Source organism: Chenopodium album, chromosome 22, assembly GCF_948465745.1.
Source record: "Chenopodium album chromosome 22, dcCheAlbu1.1, whole genome shotgun sequence".
Classification (NCBI taxonomy): Eukaryota; Viridiplantae; Streptophyta; class Magnoliopsida; order Caryophyllales; family Amaranthaceae; genus Chenopodium; species Chenopodium album.
This window is the reverse complement of record NC_137855.1, coordinates 34,301,824-34,306,668: the sequence shown is the minus strand read 5'-3', so window position 1 is coordinate 34,306,668 and position 4,845 is coordinate 34,301,824. Positions and strand designations below refer to the sequence as shown.

At 37.1% G+C, this 4,845-nt stretch overlaps 1 non-coding gene across 1 annotated transcript; it reads left to right on the top strand.

The window, feature by feature from the left end:
* The first annotated feature begins 712 nt into the window (after positions 1–712).
* On the top strand, positions 713–818 carry LOC145606520 (small nucleolar RNA R71). The gene has a single exon (XR_014105380.1). It is a non-coding gene; the product is annotated as a small nucleolar RNA R71 (small nucleolar RNA).
* The last annotated feature ends 4,027 nt before the right edge of the window (positions 819–4,845 follow it).

Here is a 4,845-nt window from a genome sequence, read left to right as displayed (position 1 = left end):
AAAACCTAATTCCAATCTAACCATGCTAGCCCAATCCAATTCATGATTAATTAATTGCTCATGAGGCCCATTAATGGGCCTCTTACTTGCTTAACCCAATACCCTTGTTGTGTGACCTCATAGGATCCATTCTATAAGGCTTTGGGTTATTTAACTAACCCAAAGATCAATTATCATATCTAGCACCAGATATTGACGATCCTATAGAATGAACTTATTATCTCCATAATAGTGATCCTTGATATATCTAGTAATTGCACTTATCGAAGACATAATTCCTTCAGTATCATGGTCATATGACCCACAATTTTCACAAAACAAACACCCATGTGGCATGTTATTAGATGTAGAAGGAGAAGAGTTAGAATTCATACCTCTCCCCTTAGATTGGGAGGGATGCTCTTGTTGTGAAGTGGAAGTCTCTAGCTTTGCCTTGATAGATGTCATCTCCTTGCCAAGATTGGCTATTTGAGATGTCAAATTATTGATGGCGTTGAGGTGATCGACGGAGTAGACCGCATTCCCTCCTTTGCTTAAAGACTCCCTCTCTCCTTCCTGCCAATCTATGTGGTGTCTCACCATATCCTCAATTATCTCGATGACTTGCTCCTCCGTTTTGTTCATAATCGGGCCACCCGCTCCCGCATCCAAGCTAGTATTTCCTTGTGGGCTCAATCCCCCATAGAAAATTTGAAGCACTTGATATGATGGAATGCCATGATGAGGGCACTCCCTTTGATATTCTTTGTATCGTTCCCATGCCTCATATATGGTTTCACTAGCCCTTTGACGGAAGCCTTGGATCAAAGCCCTTGCCTCGGCCGTCTTCTTTTGAGAATAGAATCTCCCTAAGAAAGTTGTGGTGACCTCGTCCCAAGTTCTCAAGGAGTTAGGCCTCACCTCCTTCTCAAGCCATTCAAGAGCCCTTCCTATCAAAGAAAAAGGAAATAGCTTTAGTCTCACAAACTCTTGAGTTACCCCATTTACCTTGATTGTGTTGCAATATTTCTCGAACTCGTTCAAGTGTGCAAGAGGGCTATCATGTTTTGCTCCACTATATTGCCTCCTTTCAATCAAATTTATCATCGCGGGCCGAATCTCGAAGTCATTGGCTTGAGTGACGGGTGGAGCAATGCCGCTTGAAGCTCTATAAGCTCCCGGAATTCCCAACTCCTTTAAAGGTCTTTGAGGTGGTGGTTCCGCGTCACCCATTTGATCTCGATCCTCCTCGAAATTGGTCTCTCTAGTTGGGGGAGTATTGAACGGCCTAGAACCGGCTCTTTTTCTCCTTCTATAAGTTTGCTCAATCTCGGGATCGTAAGGTACCAAGATCCTGTTATGAGTTCTGCGCATACACTCTCAACAAACGCAATTAGTACCAAGGCTACAAGTGTAGCCAAAAAGAAACAATTCTTTTTGAAATTTTTATGGTTTATGGTGAACTAGACTCAAGTAATCAATTAGCAATCAACAACACCGTTCCCCGGCAACGGCGCCATTTTGATGGGCGTTAGAACGGTCGCTCATTCCACACTCAATCAAACACATTTATTAACAAACACCTTACAAACCAAGCATAATGACAAGTAAGAGTTCGGTCCACAAGGAACGGGATATGGTTGCTAAAGATCTTAACACTTAAGCTAATTCGAAGTCAATGGTGAATTGGGTTTCGTCAAGTAGACAAACAAACTATGGTTCTAAATCAATGGATTAAAGACACTAGGGAATGGGATCCACTCAACCAAGGCAATTAGGCAAACGGGGAGTAAAATAGACAAGTTATAGCAAGGACTACATGTAAAATCAACCTCATGCAATAAGAAAACAACTCACACTACTAAACTTAGATTCCTCATTAGTCTAGCAATAGATGATACATAATCAAATTACAATAAGTAATGACATACTCAATTTACACTTCCATGTCAAATTAGGCATATCATGCTATCAAGCTCCTAAGTCAAGGGTAGCTAATCCTATCATGAAGAACTAACAAGCAATCTCATATAATCAATTTAATTGCAACACAAACATCAATGTTTCTCCCATATTTGCATAACTAACCCAAAAGGTTGAGCTTCACCCAACCCCTAGCAAGAAGACTACTCACAACTCATATTTATCAACATGCAATCAACAATTAGGGTTCTAACTACTTCAATAATTGGGGAAAAGTGGTTAACGATTGAAATAACTATCATCCAATAACAAATTACCAAGAACTTAAGAAGATTTAAATTACATGCAAAAGCAAATGAAATCAGAAATTAAGTAGAAAAAGGTTGGAGAAATTACTAATTAAAGCTTGAAATTGAATAACAATGGAGGAACTTGTCTTCTACAATGATTGAGATTGAGAATTCCAAACTAATAATTGAAATCTAACTAATGATTTGAGAGTATTTATGTTTCTACAACTACAAACTAAGAGGAAGCTCTGAAAACTTGGATGCTGCACAATTGAGCAAAAGGGGGTATTTATATGACCCTCAAATAAAAAAGACGGAGAAAACAAGAGTCGGGTACGGCTACAGGGGCGCACGGACGTGCAGCCTTAGTGGCACGGACGTGCCACCCTAAGCACGGCCGTGCAGAATCGGGCAGTAGCTCCAACTTAGGCCAAGTGAGATGCACGGCCGTGCAGCTTCTGGCACGGACGTGCTGGCTGACTTGCACGGACGTGCTTAAGCCTTGCACGTCCGTGCCATATCAGGCAGTGGCTTGACTTGGCTGGGACACTCCTGCACGACATGGCACGGCCGTGCAGGGTCTTCTAAGCCCTTTTCTTCACATTCTCTTCAGTTTTACTCCTTTGTCACGGCTTCTAACCTCGGTTTGTTATCCATATGCTTCAAATAATCGATTTTTAGACCTAAAAACTCAACAAAAACACTAAAAACCCGTGAAGCAAGGGATACACAAAAATTGAATGAAAATAGGATAGAAGTGAACCAAAATGCTAATATATCAAGTAAACAAGGTTCAAAAATCACCCTAAAATCGTATCAAATAACAAGTTATCATGTACCATATATAGGCCGTACATGTATATCATTCAAAATTTGGCAAGAGCCCAACAATAGAACGATAGGCTAGTCCGCTTATTTTTAACCGATAACAAAATTTGAAAGGAACAATTGGCATAGGTTAACTCTCATGTCCCGGTCTCTGACATAATACGTAAATCAAGTTGTGCATGATTCACTTAACAAAAAACACGAGCTCAATACAACATGATTACATGAATAGCTTAACACATGTTCATTCAATTTGGGGGAGGCATACCGAGATCGTGTTTTTTGTTTGACTAGAACAGATGCCAAAATCTTGCATAATTATAGTACTTGCACTACATCCCATGTTTATTGCTACAACTCGAGTATTATAATGGGGGATATTTAATTTAATTTAATTTAATCAAATTAACAAAGAAGATGAAAATCACCGTCGAATTAAATTGCTGGACCATGCTGACAAGACCCCCGGGAGATGCAACGATATTTGGTGCTGCATCATACGTTGTTTTTGAGGATATAATTAAGCCACGTATTTCATACTGTTTCTACAATTAATTAGGCTTATAGATAATAAAGATGAGGTGAGAAACCTTTTTATCATCATAATTAAAAATCTTACAACTAAGTTTAGGTCGGCTTATTCAATATCTTAGACATCTCCAATGGTCGTAGTTAGAGTCACTTACAATTTAGAAAATTATTACTAGTTTAACTATTAGTTAAAAAATGAAATTAGTTTGGTTAAGAGGAAAGAATTGAACTTGTCAAACAGAGCGTTAATATATTAATAAAATTAAGTTTAAAAAGCTAGTAATTAAGAAATTAAGGCTCATTTAAATTATAAGCTAGTAGCTAACCATTGGGACACAAACTAGCAACGAAAGAGATAAGCTTTAAATCTTATGTGGCATAACAAGATAATTTGCTAATTAGCTTATCATTAGAGTTAGGGCGTGTTCACATTTACTGAGTTGAGCTTAACTGAACTAATGAACTGAACTGAACTTATTGGAGCTGAACTGAACTAAAATGAATATTTTATGAGAGAAGGAAATTAGGAGTTGAACTGAACTGAACTGAAATGATTGGAGCTGAACTGAACTGAAATTAAGTTGAAGTGAACAGGCTCTTACTCTACACTGTTTAGTTCACCTTATAGAGAGTTTTGACACGAAAATCGATGATTTCTTTTTAAGTGTAATTTATTGATTAATGGAAACTATATGTTAAGAGATGTTTTTTTTTTTTGGCATTTTTGCAGGTGATTAAATAAAGTAAACGAAAAAACATGTGGTTAAATCAATATATGGTGTTTTGAGAGACGGTACATACAAATTTTCCTTAAAGATATTACTAACTAAAATAACGAGGGTGAAATAAAAATTGTCACAAGCTAAGTAATTATAAAAAGCTAGACATAGAGAAAGCTAGTGTTTAAAGTAAGGGCCTATTCTGATTGACTAAACGAGCTGAACTGAACTGAACTTATTGGAGCTGAACTGAACTGAACTGAATATTTTATGAGAAAAGGAAATTAAGAACTAAACTAAACTGAACTTATTGGAACTGAAATGAACTGAAAATAATATGAAGAGAACAGACCCTAAGTTATGTTTAGTTCAACTAATTTGAGACCATCTAAGTTGATTCATATTAATGTGTATGAAATTTTCATAATGTTGTTAATTAGGAAATTTATTCAAAGATAGTTGGCACAAATGAAAAGATTTGATTTGGTCTAATCTACTATGATATGATAATATGATTACTACTGAAATAAAAAAGTAATTTGAACTTAATTAACATAGCCTAAGGGCCTATCTTT